At 47.8% G+C, this 26,649-nt stretch overlaps 21 non-coding genes and 54 pseudogenes across 21 annotated transcripts; all 75 read left to right on the top strand.

Moving 5' to 3' along the window:
* The first annotated feature begins 102 nt into the window (after window positions 1-102).
* On the top strand, window positions 103-280 carry LOC143759432 (U2 spliceosomal RNA; annotated as a pseudogene).
* A 175-nt stretch (window positions 281-455) lies between these two features.
* LOC143760085 (U2 spliceosomal RNA) lies at window positions 456-631 on the top strand (annotated as a pseudogene).
* Window positions 632-808: 177 nt separating this feature from the next.
* LOC143761384 (U2 spliceosomal RNA) lies at window positions 809-984 on the top strand (annotated as a pseudogene).
* Window positions 985-1,160: 176 nt separating this feature from the next.
* Window positions 1,161-1,336, top strand: LOC143760777 (U2 spliceosomal RNA; annotated as a pseudogene).
* A 177-nt stretch (window positions 1,337-1,513) lies between these two features.
* Window positions 1,514-1,691, top strand: LOC143760002 (U2 spliceosomal RNA; annotated as a pseudogene).
* A 175-nt stretch (window positions 1,692-1,866) lies between these two features.
* LOC143760082 (U2 spliceosomal RNA) lies at window positions 1,867-2,042 on the top strand (annotated as a pseudogene).
* A 177-nt stretch (window positions 2,043-2,219) lies between these two features.
* LOC143762443 (U2 spliceosomal RNA) lies at window positions 2,220-2,398 on the top strand (annotated as a pseudogene).
* A 174-nt stretch (window positions 2,399-2,572) lies between these two features.
* On the top strand, window positions 2,573-2,748 carry LOC143761763 (U2 spliceosomal RNA; annotated as a pseudogene).
* Window positions 2,749-2,925: 177 nt separating this feature from the next.
* LOC143762475 (U2 spliceosomal RNA) lies at window positions 2,926-3,113 on the top strand. The gene has a single exon (XR_013212273.1). It is a non-coding gene; the product is annotated as a U2 spliceosomal RNA (small nuclear RNA).
* A 165-nt stretch (window positions 3,114-3,278) lies between these two features.
* LOC143761450 (U2 spliceosomal RNA) lies at window positions 3,279-3,457 on the top strand (annotated as a pseudogene).
* A 174-nt stretch (window positions 3,458-3,631) lies between these two features.
* On the top strand, window positions 3,632-3,807 carry LOC143761529 (U2 spliceosomal RNA; annotated as a pseudogene).
* Window positions 3,808-3,984: 177 nt separating this feature from the next.
* Window positions 3,985-4,160, top strand: LOC143762859 (U2 spliceosomal RNA; annotated as a pseudogene).
* Window positions 4,161-4,337: 177 nt separating this feature from the next.
* On the top strand, window positions 4,338-4,516 carry LOC143761449 (U2 spliceosomal RNA; annotated as a pseudogene).
* A 174-nt stretch (window positions 4,517-4,690) lies between these two features.
* Window positions 4,691-4,866, top strand: LOC143759829 (U2 spliceosomal RNA; annotated as a pseudogene).
* Window positions 4,867-5,043: 177 nt separating this feature from the next.
* LOC143763137 (U2 spliceosomal RNA) lies at window positions 5,044-5,184 on the top strand (annotated as a pseudogene).
* A 212-nt stretch (window positions 5,185-5,396) lies between these two features.
* On the top strand, window positions 5,397-5,595 carry LOC143759511 (U2 spliceosomal RNA). The gene has a single exon (XR_013212229.1). It is a non-coding gene; the product is annotated as a U2 spliceosomal RNA (small nuclear RNA).
* Window positions 5,596-5,760: 165 nt separating this feature from the next.
* On the top strand, window positions 5,761-5,936 carry LOC143763029 (U2 spliceosomal RNA; annotated as a pseudogene).
* A 177-nt stretch (window positions 5,937-6,113) lies between these two features.
* On the top strand, window positions 6,114-6,300 carry LOC143818684 (U2 spliceosomal RNA). Its single transcript, XR_013224671.1, has one exon. It is a non-coding gene; the product is annotated as a U2 spliceosomal RNA (small nuclear RNA).
* Window positions 6,301-6,477: 177 nt separating this feature from the next.
* On the top strand, window positions 6,478-6,653 carry LOC143762324 (U2 spliceosomal RNA; annotated as a pseudogene).
* Window positions 6,654-6,830: 177 nt separating this feature from the next.
* On the top strand, window positions 6,831-7,009 carry LOC143762442 (U2 spliceosomal RNA; annotated as a pseudogene).
* A 174-nt stretch (window positions 7,010-7,183) lies between these two features.
* On the top strand, window positions 7,184-7,359 carry LOC143761762 (U2 spliceosomal RNA; annotated as a pseudogene).
* A 177-nt stretch (window positions 7,360-7,536) lies between these two features.
* On the top strand, window positions 7,537-7,724 carry LOC143762474 (U2 spliceosomal RNA). Its single transcript, XR_013212272.1, has one exon. It is a non-coding gene; the product is annotated as a U2 spliceosomal RNA (small nuclear RNA).
* Window positions 7,725-7,889: 165 nt separating this feature from the next.
* LOC143761448 (U2 spliceosomal RNA) lies at window positions 7,890-8,068 on the top strand (annotated as a pseudogene).
* Window positions 8,069-8,242: 174 nt separating this feature from the next.
* LOC143761528 (U2 spliceosomal RNA) lies at window positions 8,243-8,418 on the top strand (annotated as a pseudogene).
* Window positions 8,419-8,595: 177 nt separating this feature from the next.
* Window positions 8,596-8,771, top strand: LOC143762858 (U2 spliceosomal RNA; annotated as a pseudogene).
* A 177-nt stretch (window positions 8,772-8,948) lies between these two features.
* On the top strand, window positions 8,949-9,127 carry LOC143761447 (U2 spliceosomal RNA; annotated as a pseudogene).
* A 174-nt stretch (window positions 9,128-9,301) lies between these two features.
* On the top strand, window positions 9,302-9,477 carry LOC143759828 (U2 spliceosomal RNA; annotated as a pseudogene).
* A 177-nt stretch (window positions 9,478-9,654) lies between these two features.
* Window positions 9,655-9,795, top strand: LOC143763136 (U2 spliceosomal RNA; annotated as a pseudogene).
* A 212-nt stretch (window positions 9,796-10,007) lies between these two features.
* On the top strand, window positions 10,008-10,206 carry LOC143759500 (U2 spliceosomal RNA). The gene has a single exon (XR_013212228.1). It is a non-coding gene; the product is annotated as a U2 spliceosomal RNA (small nuclear RNA).
* Window positions 10,207-10,371: 165 nt separating this feature from the next.
* Window positions 10,372-10,547, top strand: LOC143763028 (U2 spliceosomal RNA; annotated as a pseudogene).
* Window positions 10,548-10,724: 177 nt separating this feature from the next.
* Window positions 10,725-10,911, top strand: LOC143764051 (U2 spliceosomal RNA). The gene has a single exon (XR_013213032.1). It is a non-coding gene; the product is annotated as a U2 spliceosomal RNA (small nuclear RNA).
* A 177-nt stretch (window positions 10,912-11,088) lies between these two features.
* LOC143762322 (U2 spliceosomal RNA) lies at window positions 11,089-11,264 on the top strand (annotated as a pseudogene).
* A 177-nt stretch (window positions 11,265-11,441) lies between these two features.
* LOC143759568 (U2 spliceosomal RNA) lies at window positions 11,442-11,617 on the top strand (annotated as a pseudogene).
* A 177-nt stretch (window positions 11,618-11,794) lies between these two features.
* On the top strand, window positions 11,795-11,970 carry LOC143762897 (U2 spliceosomal RNA; annotated as a pseudogene).
* A 177-nt stretch (window positions 11,971-12,147) lies between these two features.
* LOC143759290 (U2 spliceosomal RNA) lies at window positions 12,148-12,346 on the top strand. The gene has a single exon (XR_013212204.1). It is a non-coding gene; the product is annotated as a U2 spliceosomal RNA (small nuclear RNA).
* A 165-nt stretch (window positions 12,347-12,511) lies between these two features.
* LOC143763027 (U2 spliceosomal RNA) lies at window positions 12,512-12,687 on the top strand (annotated as a pseudogene).
* Window positions 12,688-12,864: 177 nt separating this feature from the next.
* On the top strand, window positions 12,865-13,051 carry LOC143759406 (U2 spliceosomal RNA). The gene has a single exon (XR_013212215.1). It is a non-coding gene; the product is annotated as a U2 spliceosomal RNA (small nuclear RNA).
* A 177-nt stretch (window positions 13,052-13,228) lies between these two features.
* LOC143762321 (U2 spliceosomal RNA) lies at window positions 13,229-13,404 on the top strand (annotated as a pseudogene).
* A 177-nt stretch (window positions 13,405-13,581) lies between these two features.
* LOC143759394 (U2 spliceosomal RNA) lies at window positions 13,582-13,768 on the top strand. Its single transcript, XR_013212214.1, has one exon. It is a non-coding gene; the product is annotated as a U2 spliceosomal RNA (small nuclear RNA).
* A 177-nt stretch (window positions 13,769-13,945) lies between these two features.
* LOC143762896 (U2 spliceosomal RNA) lies at window positions 13,946-14,121 on the top strand (annotated as a pseudogene).
* A 177-nt stretch (window positions 14,122-14,298) lies between these two features.
* On the top strand, window positions 14,299-14,497 carry LOC143759279 (U2 spliceosomal RNA). The gene has a single exon (XR_013212203.1). It is a non-coding gene; the product is annotated as a U2 spliceosomal RNA (small nuclear RNA).
* A 165-nt stretch (window positions 14,498-14,662) lies between these two features.
* Window positions 14,663-14,838, top strand: LOC143763152 (U2 spliceosomal RNA; annotated as a pseudogene).
* A 177-nt stretch (window positions 14,839-15,015) lies between these two features.
* Window positions 15,016-15,202, top strand: LOC143759383 (U2 spliceosomal RNA). Its single transcript, XR_013212213.1, has one exon. It is a non-coding gene; the product is annotated as a U2 spliceosomal RNA (small nuclear RNA).
* Window positions 15,203-15,379: 177 nt separating this feature from the next.
* LOC143762320 (U2 spliceosomal RNA) lies at window positions 15,380-15,555 on the top strand (annotated as a pseudogene).
* Window positions 15,556-15,732: 177 nt separating this feature from the next.
* On the top strand, window positions 15,733-15,919 carry LOC143759371 (U2 spliceosomal RNA). The gene has a single exon (XR_013212212.1). It is a non-coding gene; the product is annotated as a U2 spliceosomal RNA (small nuclear RNA).
* A 177-nt stretch (window positions 15,920-16,096) lies between these two features.
* Window positions 16,097-16,272, top strand: LOC143762319 (U2 spliceosomal RNA; annotated as a pseudogene).
* Window positions 16,273-16,449: 177 nt separating this feature from the next.
* LOC143759360 (U2 spliceosomal RNA) lies at window positions 16,450-16,636 on the top strand. Its single transcript, XR_013212210.1, has one exon. It is a non-coding gene; the product is annotated as a U2 spliceosomal RNA (small nuclear RNA).
* Window positions 16,637-16,813: 177 nt separating this feature from the next.
* On the top strand, window positions 16,814-16,989 carry LOC143762318 (U2 spliceosomal RNA; annotated as a pseudogene).
* Window positions 16,990-17,166: 177 nt separating this feature from the next.
* Window positions 17,167-17,342, top strand: LOC143759567 (U2 spliceosomal RNA; annotated as a pseudogene).
* Window positions 17,343-17,519: 177 nt separating this feature from the next.
* LOC143762895 (U2 spliceosomal RNA) lies at window positions 17,520-17,695 on the top strand (annotated as a pseudogene).
* Window positions 17,696-17,872: 177 nt separating this feature from the next.
* Window positions 17,873-18,071, top strand: LOC143759268 (U2 spliceosomal RNA). The gene has a single exon (XR_013212202.1). It is a non-coding gene; the product is annotated as a U2 spliceosomal RNA (small nuclear RNA).
* A 165-nt stretch (window positions 18,072-18,236) lies between these two features.
* On the top strand, window positions 18,237-18,412 carry LOC143763026 (U2 spliceosomal RNA; annotated as a pseudogene).
* Window positions 18,413-18,589: 177 nt separating this feature from the next.
* On the top strand, window positions 18,590-18,776 carry LOC143759347 (U2 spliceosomal RNA). The gene has a single exon (XR_013212209.1). It is a non-coding gene; the product is annotated as a U2 spliceosomal RNA (small nuclear RNA).
* Window positions 18,777-18,953: 177 nt separating this feature from the next.
* On the top strand, window positions 18,954-19,129 carry LOC143762317 (U2 spliceosomal RNA; annotated as a pseudogene).
* Window positions 19,130-19,306: 177 nt separating this feature from the next.
* On the top strand, window positions 19,307-19,482 carry LOC143818773 (U2 spliceosomal RNA; annotated as a pseudogene).
* Window positions 19,483-19,659: 177 nt separating this feature from the next.
* On the top strand, window positions 19,660-19,835 carry LOC143759565 (U2 spliceosomal RNA; annotated as a pseudogene).
* Window positions 19,836-20,012: 177 nt separating this feature from the next.
* LOC143763079 (U2 spliceosomal RNA) lies at window positions 20,013-20,188 on the top strand (annotated as a pseudogene).
* Window positions 20,189-20,364: 176 nt separating this feature from the next.
* Window positions 20,365-20,551, top strand: LOC143818917 (U2 spliceosomal RNA). Its single transcript, XR_013224698.1, has one exon. It is a non-coding gene; the product is annotated as a U2 spliceosomal RNA (small nuclear RNA).
* Window positions 20,552-20,727: 176 nt separating this feature from the next.
* Window positions 20,728-20,914, top strand: LOC143818940 (U2 spliceosomal RNA). Its single transcript, XR_013224700.1, has one exon. It is a non-coding gene; the product is annotated as a U2 spliceosomal RNA (small nuclear RNA).
* A 176-nt stretch (window positions 20,915-21,090) lies between these two features.
* On the top strand, window positions 21,091-21,277 carry LOC143818837 (U2 spliceosomal RNA). Its single transcript, XR_013224690.1, has one exon. It is a non-coding gene; the product is annotated as a U2 spliceosomal RNA (small nuclear RNA).
* Window positions 21,278-21,454: 177 nt separating this feature from the next.
* Window positions 21,455-21,630, top strand: LOC143763050 (U2 spliceosomal RNA; annotated as a pseudogene).
* A 177-nt stretch (window positions 21,631-21,807) lies between these two features.
* LOC143761700 (U2 spliceosomal RNA) lies at window positions 21,808-21,983 on the top strand (annotated as a pseudogene).
* Window positions 21,984-22,159: 176 nt separating this feature from the next.
* Window positions 22,160-22,346, top strand: LOC143818872 (U2 spliceosomal RNA). The gene has a single exon (XR_013224693.1). It is a non-coding gene; the product is annotated as a U2 spliceosomal RNA (small nuclear RNA).
* Window positions 22,347-22,523: 177 nt separating this feature from the next.
* LOC143763049 (U2 spliceosomal RNA) lies at window positions 22,524-22,699 on the top strand (annotated as a pseudogene).
* Window positions 22,700-22,876: 177 nt separating this feature from the next.
* Window positions 22,877-23,052, top strand: LOC143761699 (U2 spliceosomal RNA; annotated as a pseudogene).
* A 177-nt stretch (window positions 23,053-23,229) lies between these two features.
* LOC143759827 (U2 spliceosomal RNA) lies at window positions 23,230-23,405 on the top strand (annotated as a pseudogene).
* Window positions 23,406-23,582: 177 nt separating this feature from the next.
* On the top strand, window positions 23,583-23,758 carry LOC143762053 (U2 spliceosomal RNA; annotated as a pseudogene).
* A 177-nt stretch (window positions 23,759-23,935) lies between these two features.
* LOC143761392 (U2 spliceosomal RNA) lies at window positions 23,936-24,111 on the top strand (annotated as a pseudogene).
* A 177-nt stretch (window positions 24,112-24,288) lies between these two features.
* LOC143818953 (U2 spliceosomal RNA) lies at window positions 24,289-24,464 on the top strand (annotated as a pseudogene).
* Window positions 24,465-24,641: 177 nt separating this feature from the next.
* Window positions 24,642-24,817, top strand: LOC143761646 (U2 spliceosomal RNA; annotated as a pseudogene).
* Window positions 24,818-24,993: 176 nt separating this feature from the next.
* On the top strand, window positions 24,994-25,180 carry LOC143759336 (U2 spliceosomal RNA). The gene has a single exon (XR_013212208.1). It is a non-coding gene; the product is annotated as a U2 spliceosomal RNA (small nuclear RNA).
* Window positions 25,181-25,357: 177 nt separating this feature from the next.
* Window positions 25,358-25,533, top strand: LOC143762522 (U2 spliceosomal RNA; annotated as a pseudogene).
* Window positions 25,534-25,710: 177 nt separating this feature from the next.
* Window positions 25,711-25,886, top strand: LOC143761649 (U2 spliceosomal RNA; annotated as a pseudogene).
* Window positions 25,887-26,063: 177 nt separating this feature from the next.
* On the top strand, window positions 26,064-26,241 carry LOC143760720 (U2 spliceosomal RNA; annotated as a pseudogene).
* A 174-nt stretch (window positions 26,242-26,415) lies between these two features.
* On the top strand, window positions 26,416-26,602 carry LOC143818906 (U2 spliceosomal RNA). Its single transcript, XR_013224696.1, has one exon. It is a non-coding gene; the product is annotated as a U2 spliceosomal RNA (small nuclear RNA).
* The last annotated feature ends 47 nt before the right edge of the window (window positions 26,603-26,649 follow it).

Genomic DNA, 26,649 nt, shown 5'->3' with positions numbered 1-26,649 from the left:
TTTCTGGAAAATGTCTTCCCTGCGGCAATCTTTTGCTATGTCTCCACAGTGGGTTACGGTTGTAGGCCTTGGTGAGGCCTAAGTGGCAAACCATTTCTGATCATCGCTTCTCGGCCAAATGGCTCAAGATCAAGCGTAGTGTCTGTTCTTATCTGATACGTCCCCTATTTGGGGACCATATATTAAATGGATTTTTGGAATACGGAGCTGGAAATGGAGCTTGCTTCGTCGGACGGAACCTTCACATGCTGTCACAATGGGGATGGAGGGTGTGGTTATGCAGATTCAAAACGCGTTGTGCACAGCTTGAACACACGCACACCGCAGAACTGTCATCGACAGAGCTTCCAGAGTTTCTGGAAAATGTCTTCCCTGCGGCAATCTTTTGCTATGTCTCCACAGTGGGTTTCGGTTGTAGGCCTTGGTGCGGCCCAAGTGGCAAACCATTTCTGATCATCGCTTCTTGGCCAAATGGCTCAAGATCAAGCGTAGTGTCTGTTCTTATCTGATACGTCCCCTATTTGGGGACCATATATTAAATAGATTTTTGGAATAGGGAGCTGGAAATGGAGCTTGCTTTGTCGCACGGAACCTTCACGTGCTGTCACAATGGGGATGGAGGGTGTGGTTATGCAGATTCAAAACGCGTTGTGCACAGCTTGAACACACGCACACTGCAGAACTGTCATCGACAGAGCTTCCAGAGTTTCTGGAAAATGTCTTCCCTGCGGCAATCTTTTGCTATGTCTCCACAGTGGGTTTCGGTTGTAGGCCTTGGTGCGGCCCAAGTGGCAAACCATTTCTGATCATCGCTTCTCGGCCAAATGGCTCATGATCAAGCGTAGTGTCTGTTCTTATCTGATACGTCCCCTATTTGGGGACCATATATTAAATAGATTTTTGGAATAGGGAGCTGGAAATGGAGCTTGCTTTGTCGCACGGAACCTTCACGTGCTGTCACAATGGGGATGGAGGGTGTGGTTATGCAGATTCAAAACGCGTTGTGCACAGCTTGAACACACGCACACCGCAGAACTGTCATCGAAAAGCTTCCAGAGTTTCTGGAAAATGTCTTCCCTGCGGTAATCTTTTGCTATGTCTCCACAGTGGGTTTCGGTTTTAGGCCTTGGTGCGGCCCAAGTGGCAAACCATTTCTGATCATCGCTTCTCGGCCAAATGGCTCAAGATCAAGCGTAGTGTCTGTTCTTATCTGATACGTCCCCTATTTGGGGACCATATATTAAATGGATTTTTGGAATAGGGAGCTGGAAATGGAGCTTGCTTTGTCACACGGAACCTTCACGTGCTGTCACAATGGGGATGGAGGGTGTGGTTATGCAGATTCAAAACGCGTTGTGCACAGCTTGAACACACGCACACCGCAGAACTGTCATCTACAGAGCTTCCAGAGTTTTTGGAAAATGTCTTCCCTGCGGCAATCTTTTGCTATGTCTCCACAGTGGGTTTCAGTTGTAGGCCTTGGTGCGGACCAAGTGGCAAACCATTTCTGATCATCGCTTCTCGGCCAAATGGCTCAAGATCAAGTGTAGTGTCTGTTCTTATCTGATACGTCCCCTATTTGGGGACCATATATTAAATAGATTTTTGGAATAGGGAGCTGGAAATGGAGCTTGCTTTGTCGCACGGAACCTTCACGTGCTGTCACAATAGGGATGGAGGGTGTGGTTATGCAGATTCAAAACGCGTTGTGCACAGCTTGAACACACGCACACCACAGAACTGTCATCGACAGAGCTTCCAGAGTTTCTGGAAAATGTCTTCCCTGTGGCAATCTTTTGCTATGTCTCCACAGTGGGTTTCGGTTGTAGGCCTTGGTGCGGCCCAAGTGGCAAACCATTTCTGATCATCGCTTCTTGGCCAAATGGCTCAAGATCAAGCGTAGTGTCTGTTCTTATCTGATACGTCCCCTATTTGGGGACCATATATTAAATAGATTTTTGGAATAGGGAGCTGGAAATGGAGCTTGCTTTGTCGCACGGAACCTTCACGTGCTGTCACAATGGGGATGGAGGGTGTGGTTATGCAGATTCAAAACACGTTGTGCACAGCTTGAACACACGCACACCGCAGAACTGTCATCTACAGAGCTTCCAGAGTTTCTGGAAAATGTCTTCCCTGCGGCAATCTTTTGCTATGTCTCCACAGTGGGTTTCGGTTGTAGGCCTTGGTGCGGCCCAAGTGGCAAACCATTTCTGATCATCGCTTCTCGGCCAAATGGCTCAAGATCAAGCGTAGTGTCTGTTCTCATCTGATACGTCCCCTATTTGGGGACCATATATTAAATGGATTTTTGGAATAGGGAGCTGGAAATGGAGCTTGCTTTGTCACACGGAACCTTCATGTGCTGTCACAATGGGGATGGAGCGTGTGGTTATGCAGATTCGAAACGCGTTGTGCACAGCTTGAACACACGCACACCGCAGAACTGTCACCTACAGAGCTTCCAGAGTTTCTGGAAAATGTCTTCCCTGCGGCAATCTTTTGCTATGTCTCCACAGTGGGTTTCGGTTGTAGGCCTTGGTGCGGCCCAAGTGGCAAACCATTTCTGATCATTGCTTCTCGGCCAAATGGCTCAAGATCAAGCGTAGAGTCTGTTCTTATCTGATACGTCCCCTATTTGGGGACCATATATTAAATGGATTTTTGGAATAGGGAGCTGGAAATGGAGCTTGCTTTGTCGCACGGAACCTTCACGTGCTGTCACAATGGGGATGGAGGGTGTGGTTATGCAGATTCAAAACGCGTTGTGCACAGCTTGAACACACGCACACCACAGAACTGTCATCTACAGAGCTTCCAGAGTTTCTGGAAAATGTCTTCCCTGCGGCAATCTTTTGCTATGTCTCCACAGTGGGTTTCGGTTGTAGGCCTTGGTGCGGCCCAAGTGGCAAACCATTTCTGATCATCGCTTCTCGGCCAAATGGCTCAAGATCAAGCGTAGTGTCTGTTCTTATCTGATACGTCCCCTATTTGGTGACCATATATTAAATAGATTTTTGGAATAGGGAGCTGGAAATGGAGCTTGCTTTGTCGCATGGAACCTTCACGTGCTGTCACAATGGGGATGGAGGTTGTGGTTATGCAGATTCAAAATGCGTTGTGCACAGCTTGAACACACGCACACCGCAGAACTGTCATCTACAGAGCTTCCAGAGTTTCTGGAAAATTTCTTCCCTGCGGCAATCTTTTGCTATGCCTCCACAGTGGGTTTCGGTTGTAGGCCTTGGTGCGGCCCAAGTGGCAAACCATTTCTGATCATCGCTTCTCGGCCAAATGGCTCAAGATCAAGCGTAGTGTCTGTTCTTATCTGATACGTCCCCTATTTGGGGACCATATATTAAATAGATTTTTGGAATAGGGAACTGGAAATGGAGCTTGCTTTGTCGCACGGAACCTTCACGTGCTGTCACAATGGGGATGGAGGGTGTGGTTATGCAGATTCAAAACGCGTTGTGCACAGCTTGAACACACGCACACCGCAGAACTGTCATCTACAGAGCTTCCAGAGTTTCTGGAAAATGTCTTCCCTGCAGCAATCTTTTGCTATGTCTCCACAGTGGGTTTCGGTTGTAGGCCTTGGTGCGGCCCAAGTGGCAAACCATTTCTGATCATTGCTTCTCGGCCAAATGGCTTAAGATCAAGCGTAGAGTCTGTTCTTATCTGATACGTCCCCTATTTGGGGACCATATATTAAATGGATTTTTGGAATAGGGAGCTGGAAATGGAGCTTGCTTTGTCGCACGGAACCTTCACGTGCTGTCACAATGGGGATGGAGGGTGTGGTTATGCAGATTCAAAACGCGTTGTGCACAGCTTGAACACACGCACACCACAGAACTGTCATCTACAGAGCTTCCAGAGTTTCTGGAAAATGTCTTCCCTGCGGCAATCTTTTGCTATGTCTCCACAGTGGGTTTCGGTTGTAGGCCTTGGTGCGGCCCAAGTGGCAAACCATTTCTGATCATCGCTTCTCGGCCAAATGGCTCAAGATCAAGCGTAGTGTCTGTTCTTATCTGATACGTCCCCTATTTGGTGACCATATATTAAATAGATTTTTGGAATAGGGAGCTGGAAATGGAGCTTGCTTTGTCGCATGGAACCTTCACGTGCTGTCACAATGGGGATGGAGGGTGTGGTTATGCAGATTCAAAACGCGTTGTGCACAGCTTGAACACACGCACACCGCAGAACTGTCATCTACAGAGCTTCCAGAGTTTCTGGAAAATTTCTTCCCTGCGGCAATCTTTTGCTATGTCTCCACAGTGGGTTTCGGTTGTAGGCCTTGGTGCGGCCCAAGTGGCAAACCATTTCTGATCATCGCTTCTCGGCCAAATGGCTCAAGATCAAGCGTAGTGTCTGTTCTTATCTGATACGTCCCCTATTTGGGGACCATATATTAAATAGATTTTTGGAATAGGGAACTGGAAATGGAGCTTGCTTTGTCGCACGGAACCTTCACGTGCTGTCACAATGGGGATGGAGGGTGTGGTTATGCAGATTCAAAACGCGTTGTGCACAGCTTGAACACACGCACACCGCAGAACTGTCATCTACAGAGCTTCCAGAGTTTCTGGAAAATGTCTTCCCTGCGGCAATCTTTTGCTATGTCTCCACAGTGGGTTTCGGTTGTAGGCCTTGGTGCGGCCCAAGTGGCACACCATTTCTGATCATCGCTTCTCGGCCAAATGGCTCAAGATCAAGCGTAGTGTCTGTTCTTATCTGATACGTCCCCTATTTGGGGACCATATATTAAATGGATTTTTGGAATAGGGAGCTGGAAATGGAGCTTGCTTTGTCGCACGGAACCTTCACGTGCTGTCACAATGGGGATGGAGGGTGTGGTTATGCAGATTCAAAACGCGTTGTGCACAGCTTGAACACACGCACACCGCAGAACTGTCATCGACAGAGCTTCCAGAGTTTCTGGAAAATGTCTTCCCTGCGGCAATCTTTTGCTATGTCTCCACAGTGGGTTTCGGTTGTAGGCCTTGGTGCGGCCCAAGTGGCAAACCATTTCTGATCATCGCTTCTCGGCCAAATGGCTCAAGATCAAGCGTAGAGTCTGTTCTTATCTGATACGTCCCCTATTTGGGGACCATATATTAATAGGATTTTTGGAATAGGGAGCTGGAAACGGAGATTGCTTTGTCGCATGGAACCTTCACGTGCTGTCACAATGGGGATGGAGGGTGTGGTTATGCAGATTCAAATCGCATTGTGCACAGCTTGAACACACGCACACCGCAGAACTGTCATCTACAGAGCTTCCAGAGTTTCTGGAAAATGTCTTCCTTGCGGCAATCTTTTGCTATGTCTCCACAGTGGGTTTCAGTTGTAGGCCTTGGTACGGCCCATGTGGCAAACCATTTCTGATCGTCGCTTCTCGGCCAAATGGCTCAAGATCAAGCGTAGTGTCTGTTCTTATCAGTTTAATATCTGATACGTCCCCTATTTGGGGACCATATATTAAATGGATTTTTGGAACAGGGAGCTGGAAATGGAGCTTGCTTTGTCGCAAGGAACCTTCACGTGCTGTCACAATGGGGATGGAAGGTGTGGTTATGCAGATTCAAAACGCGTTGTGCACAGCTTGAACACACGCACACAGCAGAACTGTCATCTACAGAGCTTCCAGAGTTTCTGGAAAATGTCTTCCCTGCGGCAATCTTTTGCTATGTCTCCACAGTGGGTTTCGGTTGTAGGCCTTGGTGCGGCCCAAGTGGCAAACCATTTCTGATCATCGCTTCTCGGGCAAATGTCTCAAGATCAAGCGTAGTGTCTGTTTTTATCTGATACGTCCCCTATTTGGGGACCATATATTAAATAGATTTTTGGAATAGGGAGCTGGAAATGGAGCTTGCTTTGTCGCACGGAACCTTCACGTGCTGTCACAATGGGGATGGAGGGTGTGGTTATGCAGATTCAAAACGCGTTGTGCACAGCTTGAACACACGCACACCGCAGAACTGTCATCTACAGAGCTTCCAGAGTTTCTGGAAAATGTCTTCCCTGCGGCAATCTTTTGCTATGTCTCCACAGTGGGTTTCGGTTGTAGGCCTTGGTGCAGCCCAAGTGGCAAACCATTTCTGATCATCGCTTCTCGGCCAAATGGCTCAAGATCAAGTGTAGTGTCTGTTCTTATCAGTTTAATATCTGATACGTCCCCTATTTGGGGACCATATATTAAATAGATTTTTGGAATAGGGAGCTGGAAATGGAGCTTGCTTTGTCGCACGGAACCTTCACGTGCTGTCACAATGGGGATGGAGGGTGTGGTTATGCAGATTCAAAACGCGTTGTGCACAGCTTGAACACACGCACACCGCAGAACTGTCATCTACAGAGCTTCCAGAGTTTCTGGAAAATGTCTTCCCTGCGGCAATCTTTTGCTATGTCTCCACAGTGGGTTTCGGTTGTAGGCCTTGGTGCGGCCCAAGTGGCAAACCATTTCTGATCATCGCTTCTCGGCCAAATGGCTCAAGATCAAGCGTAGTGTCTGTTCTTATCTGATACGTCCCCTATTTGGGTACCATATATTAAATAGATTTTTGGAATAGGGAGCTGGAAATGGAGCTTGCTTTGTGGCACAGAACCTTCACGTGCTGTCACAATGGGGATGGAGGGTGTGGTTATGCAGATTCAAAACGCATTGTGCACAGCTTGAACACACGCACACCGCAGAACTGTCATCTACAGAGCTTCCAGAGTTTCTGGAAAATGTCTTCCCTGCGGCAATCTTTTGCTATGTCTCCACAGTGGGTTTCGGTTGTAGGCCTTGGTGCGGCCCAAGTGGCAAACCATTTCTGATCATCGCTTCTCGGCCAAATGGCTCAAGATCAAGCGTAGTGTCTGTTCTCATCTGATACGTCCCCTATTTGGGGACCATATATTAAATGGATTTTTGGAATAGGGAGCTGGAAATGGAGCTTGCTTTGTCACACGGAACCTTCATGTGCTGTCACAATGGGGATGGAGCGTGTGGTTATGCAGATTCGAAACGCGTTGTGCACAGCTTGAACACACGCACACCGCAGAACTGTCACCTACAGAGCTTCCAGAGTTTCTGGAAAATGTCTTCCCTGCGGCAATCTTTTGCTATGTCTCCACAGTGGGTTTCGGTTGTAGGCCTTGGTGCGGCCCAAGTGGCAAACCATTTCTGATCATTGCTTCTCGGCCAAATGGCTCAAGATCAAGCGTAGAGTCTGTTCTTATCTGATACGTCCCCTATTTGGGGACCATATATTAAATGGATTTTTGGAATAGGGAGCTGGAAATGGAGCTTGCTTTGTCGCACGGAACCTTCACGTGCTGTCACAATGGGGATGGAGGGTGTGGTTATGCAGATTCAAAACGCGTTGTGCACAGCTTGAACACACGCACACCACAGAACTGTCATCTACAGAGCTTCCAGAGTTTCTGGAAAATGTCTTCCCTGCGGCAATCTTTTGCTATGTCTCCACAGTGGGTTTCGGTTGTAGGCCTTGGTGCGGCCCAAGTGGCAAACCATTTCTGATCATCGCTTCTCGGCCAAATGGCTCAAGATCAAGCGTAGTGTCTGTTCTTATCTGATACGTCCCCTATTTGGTGACCATATATTAAATAGATTTTTGGAATAGGGAGCTGGAAATGGAGCTTGCTTTGTCGCATGGAACCTTCACGTGCTGTCACAATGGGGATGGAGGTTGTGGTTATGCAGATTCAAAATGCGTTGTGCACAGCTTGAACACACGCACACCGCAGAACTGTCATCTACAGAGCTTCCAGAGTTTCTGGAAAATTTCTTCCCTGCGGCAATCTTTTGCTATGCCTCCACAGTGGGTTTCGGTTGTAGGCCTTGGTGCGGCCCAAGTGGCAAACCATTTCTGATCATCGCTTCTCGGCCAAATGGCTCAAGATCAAGCGTAGTGTCTGTTCTTATCTGATACGTCCCCTATTTGGGGACCATATATTAAATAGATTTTTGGAATAGGGAACTGGAAATGGAGCTTGCTTTGTCGCACGGAACCTTCACGTGCTGTCACAATGGGGATGGAGGGTGTGGTTATGCAGATTCAAAACGCGTTGTGCACAGCTTGAACACACGCACACCGCAGAACTGTCATCTACAGAGCTTCCAGAGTTTCTGGAAAATGTCTTCCCTGCAGCAATCTTTTGCTATGTCTCCACAGTGGGTTTCGGTTGTAGGCCTTGGTGCGGCCCAAGTGGCAAACCATTTCTGATCATTGCTTCTCGGCCAAATGGCTTAAGATCAAGCGTAGAGTCTGTTCTTATCTGATACGTCCCCTATTTGGGGACCATATATTAAATGGATTTTTGGAATAGGGAGCTGGAAATGGAGCTTGCTTTGTCGCACGGAACCTTCACGTGCTGTCACAATGGGGATGGAGGGTGTGGTTATGCAGATTCAAAACGCGTTGTGCACAGCTTGAACACACGCACACCACAGAACTGTCATCTACAGAGCTTCCAGAGTTTCTGGAAAATGTCTTCCCTGCGGCAATCTTTTGCTATGTCTCCACAGTGGGTTTCGGTTGTAGGCCTTGGTGCGGCCCAAGTGGCAAACCATTTCTGATCATCGCTTCTCGGCCAAATGGCTCAAGATCAAGCGTAGTGTCTGTTCTTATCTGATACGTCCCCTATTTGGTGACCATATATTAAATAGATTTTTGGAATAGGGAGCTGGAAATGGAGCTTGCTTTGTCGCATGGAACCTTCACGTGCTGTCACAATGGGGATGGAGGGTGTGGTTATGCAGATTCAAAACGCGTTGTGCACAGCTTGAACACACGCACACCGCAGAACTGTCATCTACAGAGCTTCCAGAGTTTCTGGAAAATTTCTTCCCTGCGGCAATCTTTTGCTATGTCTCCACAGTGGGTTTCGGTTGTAGGCCTTGGTGCGGCCCAAGTGGCAAACCATTTCTGATCATCGCTTCTCGGCCAAATGGCTCAAGATCAAGCGTAGTGTCTGTTCTTATCTGATACGTCCCCTATTTGGGGACCATATATTAAATAGATTTTTGGAATAGGGAACTGGAAATGGAGCTTGCTTTGTCGCACGGAACCTTCACGTGCTGTCACAATGGGGATGGAGGGTGTGGTTATGCAGATTCAAAACGCGTTGTGCACAGCTTGAACACACGCACACCGCAGAACTGTCATCTACAGAGCTTCCAGAGTTTCTGGAAAATGTCTTCCCTGCGGCAATCTTTTGCTATGTCTCCACAGTGGGTTTCGGTTGTAGGCCTTGGTGCGGCCCAAGTGGCACACCATTTCTGATCATCGCTTCTCGGCCAAATGGCTCAAGATCAAGCGTAGTGTCTGTTCTTATCTGATACGTCCCCTATTTGGGGACCATATATTAAATGGATTTTTGGAATAGGGAGCTGGAAATGGAGCTTGCTTTGTCGCACGGAACCTTCACGTGCTGTCACAATGGGGATGGAGGGTGTGGTTATGCAGATTCAAAACGCGTTGTGCACAGCTTGAACACACGCACACCGCAGAACTGTCATCGACAGAGCTTCCAGAGTTTCTGGAAAATGTCTTCCCTGCGGCAATCTTTTGCTATGTCTCCACAGTGGGTTTCGGTTGTAGGCCTTGGTGCGGCCCAAGTGGCAAACCATTTCTGATCATCGCTTCTCGGCCAAATGGCTCAAGATCAAGCGTAGAGTCTGTTCTTATCTGATACGTCCCCTATTTGGGGACCATATATTAATAGGATTTTTGGAATAGGGAGCTGGAAACGGAGATTGCTTTGTCGCATGGAACCTTCACGTGCTGTCACAATGGGGATGGAGGGTGTGGTTATGCAGATTCAAATCGCATTGTGCACAGCTTGAACACACGCACACCGCAGAACTGTCATCTACAGAGCTTCCAGAGTTTCTGGAAAATGTCTTCCTTGCGGCAATCTTTTGCTATGTCTCCACAGTGGGTTTCAGTTGTAGGCCTTGGTACGGCCCATGTGGCAAACCATTTCTGATCGTCGCTTCTCGGCCAAATGGCTCAAGATCAAGCGTAGTGTCTGTTCTTATCAGTTTAATATCTGATACGTCCCCTATTTGGGGACCATATATTAAATGGATTTTTGGAACAGGGAGCTGGAAATGGAGCTTGCTTTGTCGCAAGGAACCTTCACGTGCTGTCACAATGGGGATGGAAGGTGTGGTTATGCAGATTCAAAACGCGTTGTGCACAGCTTGAACACACGCACACAGCAGAACTGTCATCTACAGAGCTTCCAGAGTTTCTGGAAAATGTCTTCCCTGCGGCAATCTTTTGCTATGTCTCCACAGTGGGTTTCGGTTGTAGGCCTTGGTGCGGCCCAAGTGGCAAACCATTTCTGATCATCGCTTCTCGGGCAAATGTCTCAAGATCAAGCGTAGTGTCTGTTTTTATCTGATACGTCCCCTATTTGGGGACCATATATTAAATAGATTTTTGGAATAGGGAGCTGGAAATGGAGCTTGCTTTGTCGCACGGAACCTTCACGTGCTGTCACAATGGGGATGGAGGGTGTGGTTATGCAGATTCAAAACGCGTTGTGCACAGCTTGAACACACGCACACCGCAGAACTGTCATCTACAGAGCTTCCAGAGTTTCTGGAAAATGTCTTCCCTGCGGCAATCTTTTGCTATGTCTCCACAGTGGGTTTCGGTTGTAGGCCTTGGTGCAGCCCAAGTGGCAAACCATTTCTGATCATCGCTTCTCGGCCAAATGGCTCAAGATCAAGTGTAGTGTCTGTTCTTATCAGTTTAATATCTGATACGTCCCCTATTTGGGGACCATATATTAAATAGATTTTTGGAATAGGGAGCTGGAAATGGAGCTTGCTTTGTCGCACGGAACCTTCACGTGCTGTCACAATGGGGATGGAGGGTGTGGTTATGCAGATTCAAAACGCGTTGTGCACAGCTTGAACACACGCACACCGCAGAACTGTCATCTACAGAGCTTCCAGAGTTTCTGGAAAATGTCTTCCCTGCGGCAATCTTTTGCTATGTCTCCACAGTGGGTTTCGGTTGTAGGCCTTGGTGCGGCCCAAGTGGCAAACCATTTCTGATCATCGCTTCTCGGCCAAATGGCTCAAGATCAAGCGTAGTGTCTGTTCTTATCTGATACGTCCCCTATTTGGGTACCATATATTAAATAGATTTTTGGAATAGGGAGCTGGAAATGGAGCTTGCTTTGTGGCACAGAACCTTCACGTGCTGTCACAATGGGGATGGAGGGTGTGGTTATGCAGATTCAAAACGCATTGTGCACAGCTTGAACACACGCACACCGCAGAACTGTCATCTACAGAGCTTCCAGAGTTTCTGGAAAATGTCTTCCCTGCGGCAATCTTTTGCTATGTCTCCACAGTGGGTTTCGGTTGTAGGCCTTGGTGCGGCCCAAGTGGCAAACCATTTCTGATCATCGCTTCTCGGCCAAATGGCTCAAGATCAAGCGTAGTGTCTGTTCTTATCTGATACGTCCCCTATTTGGGGACCATATATTAAATAGATTTTTGGAATAGGGAGCTGGAAATGGAGCTTGCTTTGTCGCACGGAACCTTCACGTGCTGTCACAATGGGGATGGAGGGTGTGGTTATGCAGATTCAAAACGCGTTGTGCACAGCTTGAACACACGCACACCGCAGAACTGTCATCTACAGAGCTTCCAGAGTTTCTGGAAAATGTCTTCCCTGCGGCAATCTTTTGCTATGTCTCTACAGTGGGTTTCGGTTGTAGGCCTTGGTGCGGCCCAAGTGGCAAACCATTTCTGATCATCGCTTCTCGGCCAAATGGCTCAAGATCAAGCGTAGTGTCTGTACTTATCTCATACGTCCCCTATTTGGGGACCATATATTAAATAGATTTTTGGAATAGGGAGCTGGAAATGGAGCTTGCTTTGTTGCACGGAACCTTCACGTGCTGTCACAATGGGGATGGAGGGTGTGGTTATGCAGATTCAAATCGCATTGTGCACAGCTTGAACACACGCACACCGCAGAACTGTCATCTACAGAGCTTCCAGAGTTTCTGGAAAATGTCTTCCTTGCGGCAATCTTTTGCTATGTCTCCACAGTGGGTTTCAGTTGTAGGCCTTGGTACGGCCCATGTGGCAAACCATTTCTGATCATCGCTTCTCGGCCAAATGGCTCAAGATCAAGCGTAGTGTCTGTTCTTATCAGTTTAATATCTGATACGTCCCCTATTTGGGGACCATATATTAAATGGATTTTTGGAACAGGGAGCTGGAAATGGAGCTTGCTTTGTCGCAAGGAACCTTCACGTGCTGTCACAATGGGGATGGAAGGTGTGGTTATGCAGATTCAAAACGCGTTGTGCACAGCTTGAACACACGCACACAGCAGAACTGTCATCTACAGAGCTTCCAGAGTTTCTGGAAAATGTCTTCCCTGCGGCAATCTTTTGCTATGTCTCCACAGTGGGTTTCGGTTGTAGGCCTTGGTGCGGCCCAAGTGGCAAACCATTTCTGATCATCGCTTCTCGGGCAAATGTCTCAAGATCAAGCGTAGTGTCTGTTTTTATCTGATACGTCCCCTATTTGGGGACCATATATTAAATAGATTTTTGGAATAGGGAGCTGGAAATGGAGCTTGCTTTGTCGCACGGAACCTTCACGTGCTGTCACAATGGGGATGGAGGGTGTGGTTATGCAGATTCAAAACGCGTTGTGCACAGCTTGAACACACGCACACCGCAGAACTGTCATCTACAGAGCTTCCAGAGTTTCTGGAAAATGTCTTCCCTGCGGCAATCTTTTGCTATGTCTCCACAGTGAGTTTCGGTTGTAGGCCTTGGTGCAGCCCAAGTGGCAAACCATTTCTGATCATCGCTTCTCGGCCAAATGGCTCAAGATCAAGTGTAGTGTCTGTTCTTATCAGTTTAATATCTGATACGTCCCCTATTTGGGGACCATATATTAAATGGATTTTTGGAATAGGGAGCTGGAAATGGAGCTTCCTTTGTCGCACGGAACCTTCACGTGCTGTCACAATGGGGATGGAGGGTGTGGTTATGCAGATTCAAAACGCGTTGTGCACAGCTTGAACACACGCACACCGCAGAACTGTCATCTACAGAGCTTCCAGAGTTTCTGGAAAATGTCTTCCCTGCGGCAATCTTTTGCTTTGTCTCCACAGTGGGTTTCGGTTGTAGGCCTTGGTGCGGCCCAAGTGGCAAACCATTTCTGATCATCGCTTCTCGGCCAAATGGCTCAAGATCAAGCGTAGTGTCTGTTCTTATCTGATACGTCCCCTATTTGGGTACCATATATTAAATAGATTTTTGGAATAGGGAGCTGGAAATGGAGCTTGCTTTGTGGCACAGAACCTTCACGTGCTGTCACAATGGGGATGGAGGGTGTGGTTATGCAGATTCAAAACGCATTGTGCACAGCTTGAACACACGCACACCGCAGAACTGTCATCTACAGAGCTTCCAGAGTTTCTGGAAAATGTCTTCCCTGCGGCAATCTTTTGCTATGTCTCCACAGTGGGTTTCGGTTGTAGGCCTTGGTGCAGCCCAAGTGGCAAACCATTTCTGATCATCGCTTCTCGGCCAAATGGCTCAAGATCAAGTGTAGTGTCTGTTCTTATCAGTTTAATATCTGATACGTCCCCTATTTGGGGACCATATATTAAATGGATTTTTGGAATAGGGAGCTGGAAATGGAGCTTCCTTTGTCGCACGGAACCTTCACGTGCTGTCACAATGGGGATGGAGGGTGTGGTTATGCAGATTCAAAACGCGTTGTGCACAGCTTGAACACACGCACACCGCAGAACTGTCATCTACAGAGCTTCCAGAGTTTCTGGAAAATGTCTTCCCTGCGGCAATCTTTTGCTATGTCTCTACAGTGGGTTTCGGTTGTAGGCCTTGGTGCGGCCCAAGTGGCAAACCATTTCTGATCATCGCTTCTCGGCCAAATGGCTCAAGATCAAGCGTAGTGTCTGTACTTATCTCATACGTCCCCTATTTGGGGACCATATATTAAATAGATTTTTGGAATAGGGAGCTGGAAATGGAGCTTGCTTTGTTGCACGGAACCTTCACGTGCTGTCACAATGGGGATGGAGGGTGTGGTTATGCAGATTCAAATCGCATTGTGCACAGCTTGAACACACGCACACCGCAGAACTGTCATCTACAGAGCTTCCAGAGTTTCTGGAAAATGTCTTCCTTGCGGCAATCTTTTGCTATGTCTCCACAGTGGGTTTCAGTTGTAGGCCTTGGTACGGCCCATGTGGCAAACCATTTCTGATCATCGCTTCTCGGCCAAATGGCTCAAGATCAAGCGTAGTGTCTGTTCTTATCAGTTTAATATCTGATACGTCCCCTATTTGGGGACCATATATTAAATGGATTTTTGGAACAGGGAGCTGGAAATGGAGCTTGCTTTGTCGCAAGGAACCTTCACGTGCTGTCACAATGGGGATGGAAGGTGTGGTTATGCAGATTCAAAACGCGTTGTGCACAGCTTGAACACACGCACACAGCAGAACTGTCATCTACAGAGCTTCCAGAGTTTCTGGAAAATGTCTTCCCTGCGGCAATCTTTTGCTATGTCTCCACAGTGGGTTTCGGTTGTAGGCCTTGGTGCGGCCCAAGTGGCAAACCATTTCTGATCATCGCTTCTCGGGCAAATGTCTCAAGATCAAGCGTAGTGTCTGTTTTTATCTGATACGTCCCCTATTTTGGGACCATATATTAAATAGATTTTTGGAATAGGGAGCTGGAAATGGAGCTTGCTTTGTCGCACGGAACCTTCACGTGCTGTCACAATGGGGATGGAGGGTGTGGTTATGCAGATTCAAAACGCGTTGTGCACAGCTTGAACACACGCACACCGCAGAACTGTCATCTACAGAGCTTCCAGAGTTTCTGGAAAATGTCTTCCCTGCGGCAATCTTTTGCTATGTCTCCACAGTGGGTTTCGGTTGTAGGCCTTGGTGCAGCCCAAGTGGCAAACCATTTCTGATCATCGCTTCTCGGCCAAATGGCTCAAGATCAAGTGTAGTGTCTGTTCTTATCAGTTTAATATCTGATACGTCCCCTATTTGGGGACCATATATTAAATGGATTTTTGGAATAGGGAGCTGGAAATGGAGCTTCCTTTGTCGCACGGAACCTTCACGTGCTGTCACAATGGGGATGGAGGGTGTGGTTATGCAGATTCAAAACGCGTTGTGCACAGCTTGAACACACGCACACCGCAGAACTGTCATCTACAGAGCTTCCAGAGTTTCTGGAAAATGTCTTCCCTGCGGCAATCTTTTGCTTTGTCTCCACAGTGGGTTTCGGTTGTAGGCCTTGGTGCGGCCCAAGTGGCAAACCATTTCTGATCATCGCTTCTCGGCCAAATGGCTCAAGATCAAGCGTAGTGTCTGTTCTTATCTGATACGTCCCCTATTTGGGTACCATATATTAAATAGATTTTTGGAATAGGGAGCTGGAAATGGAGCTTGCTTTGTGGCACAGAACCTTCACGTGCTGTCACAATGGGGATGGAGGGTGTGGTTATGCAGATTCAAAACGCATTGTGCACAGCTTGAACACACGCACACCGCAGAACTGTCATCTACAGAGCTTCCAGAGTTTCTGGAAAATGTCTTCCCTGCGGCAATCTTTTGCTATGTCTCCACAGTGGGTTTCGGTTGTAGGCCTTGGTGCAGCCCAAGTGGCAAACCATTTCTGATCATCGCTTCTCGGCCAAATGGCTCAAGATCAAGTGTAGTGTCTGTTCTTATCAGTTTAATATCTGATACGTCCCCTATTTGGGGACCATATATTAAATGGATTTTTGGAATAGGGAGCTGGAAATGGAGCTTCCTTTGTCGCACGGAACCTTCACGTGCTGTCACAATGGGGATGGAGGGTGTGGTTATGCAGATTCAAAACGCGTTGTGCACAGCTTGAACACACGCACACCGCAGAACTGTCATCTACAGAGCTTCCAGAGTTTCTGGAAAATGTCTTCCCTGCGGCAATCTTTTGCTTTGTCTCCACAGTGGGTTTCGGTTGTAGGCCTTGGTGCGGCCCAAGTGGCAAACCATTTCTGATCATCGCTTCTCGGCCAAATGGCTCAAGATCAAGCGTAGTGTCTGTTCTTATCTGATACGTCCCCTATTTGGGTACCATATATTAAATAGATTTTTGGAATAGGGAGCTGGAAATGGAGCTTGCTTTGTGGCACAGAACCTTCACGTGCTGTCACAATGGGGATGGAGGGTGTGGTTATGCAGATTCAAAACGCATTGTGCACAGCTTGAACACACGCACACCGCAGAACTGTCATCTACAGAGCTTCCAGAGTTTCTGGAAAATGTCTTCCCTGCGGCAATCTTTTGCTATGTCTCCACAGTGGGTTTCGGTTGTAGGCCTTGGTGCAGCCCAAGTGGCAAACCATTTCTGATCATCGCTTCTCGGCCAAATGGCTCAAGATCAAGTGTAGTGTCTGTTCTTATCAGTTTAATATCTGATACGTCCCCTATTTGGGGACCATATATTAAATGGATTTTTGGAATAGGGAGCTGGAAATGGAGCTTCCTTTGTCGCACGGAACCTTCACGTGCTGTCACAATGGGGATGGAGGGTGTGGTTATGCAGATTCAAAACGCGTTGTGCACAGCTTGAACACACGCACACCGCAGAACTGTCATCTACAGAGCTTCCAGAGTTTCTGGAAAATGTCTTCCCTGCGGCAATCTTTTGCTTTGTCTCCACAGTGGGTTTCGGTTGTAGGCCTTGGTGCGGCCCAAGTGGCAAACCATTTCTGATCATCGCTTCTCGGCCAAATGGCTCAAGATCAAGCGTAGTGTCTGTTCTTATCTGATACGTCCCCTATTTGGGTACCATATATTAAATAGATTTTTGGAATAGGGAGCTGGAAATGGAGCTTGCTTTGTGGCACAGAACCTTCACGTGCTGTCACAATGGGGATGGAGGGTGTGGTTATGCAGATTCAAAACGCATTGTGCACAGCTTGAACACACGCACACCGCAGAACTGTCATCTACAGAGCTTCCAGAGTTTCTGGAAAATGTCTTCCCTGCGGCAATCTTTTGCTATGTCTCCACAGTGGGTTTCGGTTGTAGGCCTTGGTGCGGCCCAAGTGGCAAACCATTTCTGATCATCGCTTCTCGGCCAAATGGCTCAAGATCAAGCGTAGTGTCTGTTCTTATCTGATACGTCCCCTATTTGGGGACCATATATTAAATAGATTTTTGGAATAGGGAGCTGGAAATGGAGCTTGCTTTGTCGCACGGAACCTTCACGTGCTGTCACAATGGGGATGGAGGGTGTGGTTATGCAGATTCAAAACGCGTTGTGCACAGCTTGAACACACGCACACCGCAGAACTGTCATCTACAGAGCTTCCAGAGTTTCTGGAAAATGTCTTCCCTGCGGCAATCTTTTGCTATGTCTCTACAGTGGGTTTCGGTTGTAGGCCTTGGTGCGGCCCAAGTGGCAAACCATTTCTGATCATCGCTTCTCGGCCAAATGGCTCAAGATCAAGCGTAGTGTCTGTACTTATCTCATACGTCCCCTATTTGGGGACCATATATTAAATAGATTTTTGGAATAGGGAGCTGGAAATGGAGCTTGCTTTGTTGCACGGAACCTTCACGTGCTGTCACAATGGGGATGGAGGGTGTGGTTATGCAGATTCAAATCGCATTGTGCACAGCTTGAACACACGCACACCGCAGAACTGTCATCTACAGAGCTTCCAGAGTTTCTGGAAAATGTCTTCCTTGCGGCAATCTTTTGCTATGTCTCCACAGTGGGTTTCAGTTGTAGGCCTTGGTACGGCCCATGTGGCAAACCATTTCTGATCATCGCTTCTCGGCCAAATGGCTCAAGATCAAGCGTAGTGTCTGTTCTTATCAGTTTAATATCTGATACGTCCCCTATTTGGGGACCATATATTAAATGGATTTTTGGAACAGGGAGCTGGAAATGGAGCTTGCTTTGTCGCAAGGAACCTTCACGTGCTGTCACAATGGGGATGGAAGGTGTGGTTATGCAGATTCAAAACGCGTTGTGCACAGCTTGAACACACGCACACAGCAGAACTGTCATCTACAGAGCTTCCAGAGTTTCTGGAAAATGTCTTCCCTGCGGCAATCTTTTGCTATGTCTCCACAGTGGGTTTCGGTTGTAGGCCTTGGTGCGGCCCAAGTGGCAAACCATTTCTGATCATCGCTTCTCGGGCAAATGTCTCAAGATCAAGCGTAGTGTCTGTTTTTATCTGATACGTCCCCTATTTGGGGACCATATATTAAATAGATTTTTGGAATAGGGAGCTGGAAATGGAGCTTGCTTTGTCGCACGGAACCTTCACGTGCTGTCACAATGGGGATGGAGGGTGTGGTTATGCAGATTCAAAACGCGTTGTGCACAGCTTGAACACACGCACACCGCAGAACTGTCATCTACAGAGCTTCCAGAGTTTCTGGAAAATGTCTTCCCTGCGGCAATCTTTTGCTATGTCTCCACAGTGGGTTTCGGTTGTAGGCCTTGGTGCAGCCCAAGTGGCAAACCATTTCTGATCATCGCTTCTCGGCCAAATGGCTCAAGATCAAGTGTAGTGTCTGTTCTTATCAGTTTAATATCTGATACGTCCCCTATTTGGGGACCATATATTAAATGGATTTTTGGAATAGGGAGCTGGAAATGGAGCTTCCTTTGTCGCACGGAACCTTCACGTGCTGTCACAATGGGGATGGAGGGTGTGGTTATGCAGATTCAAAACGCGTTGTGCACAGCTTGAACACACGCACACCGCAGAACTGTCATCTACAGAGCTTCCAGAGTTTCTGGAAAATGTCTTCCCTGCGGCAATCTTTTGCTTTGTCTCCACAGTGGGTTTCGGTTGTAGGCCTTGGTGCGGCCCAAGTGGCAAACCATTTCTGATCATCGCTTCTCGGCCAAATGGCTCAAGATCAAGCGTAGTGTCTGTTCTTATCTGATACGTCCCCTATTTGGGTACCATATATTAAATAGATTTTTGGAATAGGGAGCTGGAAATGGAGCTTGCTTTGTGGCACAGAACCTTCACGTGCTGTCACAATGGGGATGGAGGGTGTGGTTATGCAGATTCAAAACGCATTGTGCACAGCTTGAACACACGCACACCACAGAACTGTCATCTACAGAGCTTCCAGAGTTTCTGGAAAATGTCTTCCCTGCGGCAATCTTTTGCTATGTCTCCACAGTGGGTTTCGGTTGTAGGCCTTGGTGCGGCCCAAGTGGCAAACCATTTCTGATCATCGCTTCTCGGCCAAATGGCTCAAGATCAAGCGTAGTGTCTGTTCTTATCTGATACGTCCCCTATTTGGGGACCATATATTAAATAGATTTTTGGAATAGGGAGCTGGAAATAGAGCTTGCTTTGTCGCACGGAACCTTCACGTGCTGTCACAATGGGGATGGAGGGTGTGGTTATGCAGATTCAAAACGCGTTGTGCACAGCTTGAACACACGCACACCGCAGAACTGTCATCTACAGAGCTTCCAGAATTTCTGGAAAATGTCTTCCCTGCGGCAATCTTTTGCTATGTCTCCACAGTGGGTTTCGGTTGTAGGCCTTGGTGCGGCCCAAGTGGCAAACCATTTCTGATCATCGCTTCTCGGCCAAATGGCTCAAGATCAAGCGTAGTGTCTGTTCTTATCTGATACGTCCCCTATTTGGGGACCATATATTAAATAGATTTTTGGAATAGGGAGCTGGAAATGGAGCTTGCTTTGTCGCACGGAACCTTCACGTGCTGTCACAATGGGGATGGAGGGTGTGGTTATGCAGATTCAAAACGCGTTGTGCACAGCTTGAACACACGCACACCGCAGAACTATCATCTACAGAGCTTCCAGAGTTTCTGGAAAATGTCTTCCCTGCGGCAATCTTTTGCCATGTCTCCACAGTGGGTTTCGGTTGTAGGCCTTGGTGCAGCCCAAGTGGCAAACCATTTCTGATCATTGCTTCTCGGCCAAATGGCACAAGATCAAGCGTAGTGTCTGTTCTTATCTGATACGTCCTATATGTGGGGACCATATATTAAATGGATTTTTGGAATAGGGAGCTGGAAATGGAGCTTGCTTTGTCGCACGGAACCTTCACGTGCTGTCACAATGGGGATGGAGGGTGTGGTTATGCAGATTCAAAACGCGTTGTGAACAGCTTGAACACACGCACACCGCAGAACTGTCATCGACAGTGCATCCAGAGTTTCTGGAAATGTCTTCCCTGTGGCAATCTTTTGCTATGTCTCCACAGTGGGTGTCGGTTGTAGGCCTTGGTACGGCCCAAGTGGCAAACCATTTCTGATCATCGCTTCTCGGCCAAATGGCTCAAGATCAAGCGTAGTGTCTGTTCTTATCAGTTTAATATCTGATACGTCCCCTATTTGGGGACCATATATTAACTGAATTTTTGGAACAGGGAGCTGGAAATGGAGCTTGCTTTGTCGCACGGAACCTTCACGTGCTGTCACAATGGGGATGGAGGGTGTGGTTATGCAGATTCAAAACGCGTTGTGCCCAGCTTGAACACACGCACACCGCAGAACTGTCATCGACAGTGCATCCAGAGTTTCTGGAAATGTCTTCCCTGTGGCAATCTTTTGCTGTGTCTCCACAGTGGGTGTCGGTTGTAGGCCTTGGTACGGCCCAAGTGGTAAACCATTTCTGATCATCGCTTCTCGGCCAAATGGCTCAAGATCAAGCGTAGTGTCTGTTCTTATCAGCTTAATATCTGATACGTCCCCTATTTGGGGACCATATATTAAATGGATTTTTGGAACAGGGAGCTGGAAATGGAGCTTGCTTTGTCGCACGGAACCTTCACGTGCTGTCACAATGGGGATGGAGGGTGTGGTTATGCAGATTCAAAACGCGTTGTGAACAGCTTGAACACACGCACACCGCAGAACTGTCATCGACAGTGCATCCAGAGTTTCTGGAATTGTCTTCCCTGTGGCAATCTTTTGCTATGTCTCCACAGTGGGTGTCGGTTGTAGGCCTTGGTACGGCCCAAGTGGCAAACCATTTCTGATCATCGCTTCTCGGCCAAATGGCTCAAGATCAAGCGTAGTGTCTGTTCTTATCAGTTTAATATCTGATACGTCCCCTATTTGGGGACCATATATTAAATGGATTTTTGGAATAGGGAGCTGGAAATGGAGCTTGCTTTGTCGCACGGAACCTTCACGTGCTGTCACAATGGGGATGGAGGGTGTGGTTATGCAGATTCAAAACACGTTGTGCACAGCTTGAACACACGCACACCGCAGAACTGTCATCTACAGAGCTTCCAGAGTTTCTGGAAAATGTCTTCCCTGCGGCAATCTTTTGCTATGTCTCCACAGTGGGTTTCGATTGTAGGCCTTGGTGCGGCCCAAGTGGCAAACCATTTCTGATCATCGCTTCTCGGGCAAATGGCTCAAGATCAAGCGTAGTGTCTGTTTTTATCTGATACGTCCCCTATTTGGGGACCATATATTAAATAGATTTTTGGAATAGGGAGCTGGAAATGGAGCTTGCTTTGTCGCACGGAACCTTCACGTGCTGTCACAATGGGGATGGAGGGTGTGGTTATGCAGATTCAAAACGCGTTGTGCACAGCTTGAACACACGCACACCGCAGAACTGTCATCTACAGAGCTTCCAGAGTTTCTGGAAAATGTCTTCCCCGCGGCAATCTTTTGCTATGTCTCCACAGTGGGTTTCGGTTGTAGGCCTTGGTGCAGCCCAAGTGGCAAACCATTTCTGATCATCGCTTCTCGGCCAAATGGCTCAAGATCAAGCGTAGTGTCTGTTCTTATCTGATACGTCCTCTATGTGGGGACCATATATTAAATGGATTTTTGGAATAGGGAGCTGGAAATGGAGCTTGCTTTGTCGCACGGAACCTTCACGTGCTGTCACAATGGGGATGGAGGGTGTGGTTATGCAGATTCAAAACGCGTTGTGAACAGCTTGAACAAACGCACACCGCAGAACTGTCATCGACAGTGCATCCAGAGTTTCTGGAAATGTCTTCCCTGTGGCAATCTTTTGCTATGTCTCCACAGTGGGTGTCGGTTGTAGGTCTTGGTACGGCCCAAGTGGCAAACCATTTCTGATCATCGCTTCTCGGCCAAATGGCTCAAGATCAAGAGTAGTGTCTGTTCTTATCAGTTTAATATCTGATACGTCCCCTATTTGGGGACCATATATTAAATGGATTTTTGGAATAGGGAGCTGGAAATGGAGCTTGCTTTGTCGCACGGAACCTTCACGTGCTGTCACAATGGGGATGGAGGGTGTGGTTATGCAGATTCAAAACACGTTGTGCACAGCTTGAACACACGCACACCGCAGAACTGTCATCTACAGAGCTTCCAGAGTTTCTGGAAAATGTCTTCCCTGCGGCAATCTTTTGCTATGTCTCCACAGTGGGTTTCGATTGTAGGCCTTGGTGCGGCCCAAGTGGCAAACCATTTCTGATCATCGCTTCTCGGGCAAATGGCTCAAGATCAAGCGTAGTGTCTGTTTTTATCTGATACGTCCCCTATTTGGGGACCATATATTAAATAGATTTTTGGAATAGGGAGCTGGAAATGGAGCTTGCTTTGTCGCACGGAACCTTCACGTGCTGTCACAATGGGGATGGAGGGTGTGGTTATGCAGATTCAAAACGCGTTGTGCACAGCTTGAACACACGCACACCGCAGAACTGTCATCTACAGAGCTTCCAGAGTTTCTGGAACATGTCTTCCCTGCGGCACTCTTTTGCTATGTCTCCACAGTGGGTTTCGGTTGTAGGCCTTGGTGCAGCCCAAGTGGCAAACCATTTCTGATCATCGCTTCTCGGCCAAATGGCTCAAGATCAAGCGTAGTGTCTGTTCTTATCTGATACGTCCTCTATGTGGGGACCATATATTAAATGGATTTTTGGAATAGGGAGCTGGAAATGGAGCTTGCTTTGTCGCACGGAACCTTCACGTGCTGTCACAATGGGGATGGAGGGTGTGGTTATGCAGATTCAAAACGCGTTGTGCACAGCTTGAACACACGCACACCGCAGAACTGTCATCGACAGAGCTTCCAGAGTTTCTGGAAAATGTCTTCACCTAAGCAATCTTTTGCTATGTCTCCACAGTGGGTTTCGGTTGTAGGCCTTGGTGCGGCCCAAGTGGCAAACCATTTCTGATCATCGCTTCTCGGCCAAATGGCTCAAGATCAAGCGTAGTGTCTGTTCTTATCTGATACGTCCCCTATTTGGGGACCATATATTAAATGGATTTTTGGAATAGGGAGCTGGAAATGGAGCTTGCTTTGTCGCACGGAACCTTCACGTGCTGTCACAATGGGGATGGAGGGTGTGGTTATGCAGATTCAAAACACGTTGTGCACAGCTTGAACACACGCACACCGCAGAACTGTCATCTACAGAGCTTCCAGAGTTTCTGGAAAATGTCTTCCCTGCGGCAATCTTTTGCTATGTCTCCACAGTGGGTTTCGGTTGTAGGCCTTGGTGCGGCCCAAGTGGCAAACCATTTCTGATCATCGCTTCTCGGCCAAATGGCTCAAGATCAAGCGTAGTGTCTGTTTTTATCTGATACGTCCCCTATTTGGGGACCATATATTAAATAGATTTTTGGAATAGGGAGCTGGAAATGGAGCTTGCTTTGTCGCACGGAACCTTCACGTGCTGTCACAATGGGGATGGAGGGTGTGGTTATGCAGATTCAAAACGCGTTGTGCACAGCTTGAACACACGCACACCGCAGAACTGTCATCTACAGAGCTTCCAGAGTTTCTGGAAAATGTCTTCCCTGCGGCAATCTTTTGCTATGTCTCCACAGTGGGTTTCGGTTGTAGGCCTTGGTGCAGCCCAAGTGGCAAACCATTTCTGATCATCGCTTCTTGGCCAAATGGCTCAAGATCAAGCGTAGTGTCTGTTCTTATCTGATACGTCCTCTATGTGGGGACCATATATTAAATGGATTTTTGGAATAGGGAGCTGGAAATGGAGCTTGCTTTGTCGCGCGGAACCTTCATGTGCTGTCACAATGGGGATGGAGGGTGTGGTTATGCAGATTCAAAACGCGTTGTGCACAGCTTGAACACACGCACACCGCAGAACTGTCAACTACAGAGCTTCCAGAGTTTCTGGAAAATGTCTTCCCTGCGGCAATCTTTTGCTTTGTCTTCACAGTGGGTTTCGGTTGTAGGCCTTGGTGCGGCCCAAGTGGCAAACCATTTCTGATCATCGCTTCTCGGCCAAATGGCTCAAGATCAAGCGTAGTGTCTGTTCTTATCTGATATGTCCCCTATTTGGGGACCATATATTAAATAGATTTTTGGAATAGGGAGCTGGAAATGGAGCTTGCTTTGTCGCACAGAACCTTCACGTGCTGTCACAATGGGGATGGAGGGTGTGGTTATGCAGATTCAAAACGCATTGTGCACAGCTTGAACACACGCACACCGCAGAACTGTCATCTATAGAGCTTCCAGAGTTTCTGGAAAATGTCTTCCCTGCGGCAATCTTTTGCTGTGTCTCCACAGTGGGTTTCGGTTGTAGGCCTTGGTGCGGCCCAAGTGGCAAACCATTTCTGATCATCGCTTCTCGGCCAAATGGCTCAAGATCAAGCGTAGTGTCTGTTGTTATCTGATACGTCCCCTATTTGGGGACCATATATTAAATAGATTTTTGGAATAGTGAGCTGGAAATGGAGCTTGCTTTGTCGCACGGAACCTTCACGTGCTGTCACAATGGGGATGGAGGGTGTGGTTATGCAGATTCAAAACGCGTTGTGAACAGCTTGAACACACGCACACCGCAGAACTGTCATCGACAGTGCATCCAGAGTTTCTGGAAATGTCTTCCCTGTGGCAATCTTTTGCTATGTCTCCACAGTGGGTGTCGGTTGTAGGTCTTGGTACGGCCCAAGTGGCAAACCATTTCTGATCATCGCTTCTCGGCCAAATGGCTCAAGATCAAGTGTAGTGTCTGTTCTTATCAGTTTAATATCTGATACGTCCCCTATTTGGGGACCATATATTAAATGGATTTTTGGAATAGGGAGCTGGAAATGGAGCTTCCTTTGTCGCACGGAACCTTCACGTGCTGTCACAATGGGGATGGAGGGTGTGGTTATGCAGATTCAAAATGCGTTGTGCACAGTTTGAACACACGCACACGGCAGAACTTTCATCTACAGAGCTTCCAGAGTTTCTGGAAAATGTCTTCCCTGCGGCAATCTTTTGCTTTGTCTCCACAGTGGTTTTCGGTTGTAGGCCTTGGTGCGGCCCAAGTGGCAAACCATTTCTGATCATCGCTTCTCGGCCAAATGGCTCAAGATCAAGCGTAGTGTCTGTTGTTATCTGATACGTCCCCTATTTGGGGACCATATATTAAATAGATTTTTGGAATAGGGAGCTGGAAATGGAGCTTGCTTTGTCGCACGGAACCTTCACGTGCTGTCACAATGGGGATGGAGGGTGTGGTTATGCAGATTCAAAACGCGTTGTGCACAGCTTGAACACACGCACACCGCAGAACTGTCATCTACAGAGCTTCCAGAATTTCTGGAAAATGCCTTCCCTGCGGCAATCTTTTGCTATGTTTCCACAGTGGGTTTCGGTTGTAGGCCTTGGTGCGGCCCAAGTGGCAAACCATTTCTGATCATCGCTTCTCGGCCAAATGGCTCAAGATCAAGCATAGTGTCTGTTCTTATCTGATACGTCCCCTATTTGGGGACCATATATTAAATAGATTTTTGGAATAGGGAGCTGGAAATGGAGCTTGCTTTGTCGCACGGAACCTTCACGTGCTGTCACAATGGGGATGGAGGGTGTGGTTATGCAGATTCAAAACGCGTTGTGCACAGCTTGAACACACGCACACCGCAGAACTGTCATCTACAGAGCTTCCAGAGTTTCTGGAAAATGTCTTCCCTGCGGCAATCTTTTGCTATGTCTCCACAGTGGGTTTCGGTTGTAGGCCTTGGTGCAGCCCAAGTGGCAAACCATTTCTGATCATTGCTTCTCGGCCAAATGGCTCAAGATCAAGCGTAGTGTCTGTTCTTATCTGATACGTCCTCTATGTGGGGACCATATATTAAATGGATTTTTGGAATAGGGAGCTGGAAATGGAGCTTGCTTTGTCGCACGGAACCTTCACGTTCTGTCACAATGGGGATGGAGGGTGTGGTTATGCAGATTCAAAATGCGTTGTGCACAGCTTGAACACACGCACACCGCAGAACTGTCATCGACAGTGCATGCAGAGTTTCTGGAAATGTCTTCCCTGTGGCAATCTTTTGCTATGTCTCCACAGTGGGTGTCGGTTGTAGGCCTTGGTACGGCCCAAGTGGCAAACCATTTCTGATCATCGCTTCTCGGCCAAATGGCTCAAGATCAAGCGTAGTGTCTGTTCTTATCAGTTTAATATCTGATACGTCCCCTATTTGGGGACCATATATTAACTGAATTTTTGGAACAGGGAGCTGGAAATGGAGCTTGCTTTGTCGCACGGAACCTTCACGTGCTGTCACAATGGGGATGGAGGGTGTGGTTATGCAGATTCAAAACGCGTTGTGCCCAGCTTGAACACACGCACACCGC

This window comes from Ranitomeya variabilis, chromosome 3 (assembly GCF_051348905.1).
Source record: "Ranitomeya variabilis isolate aRanVar5 chromosome 3, aRanVar5.hap1, whole genome shotgun sequence".
Classification (NCBI taxonomy): domain Eukaryota; kingdom Metazoa; phylum Chordata; class Amphibia; order Anura; family Dendrobatidae; genus Ranitomeya; species Ranitomeya variabilis.
Note: the sequence above shows the minus strand (reverse complement) of the source record. Positions and strands in the feature narration are given on the sequence as shown.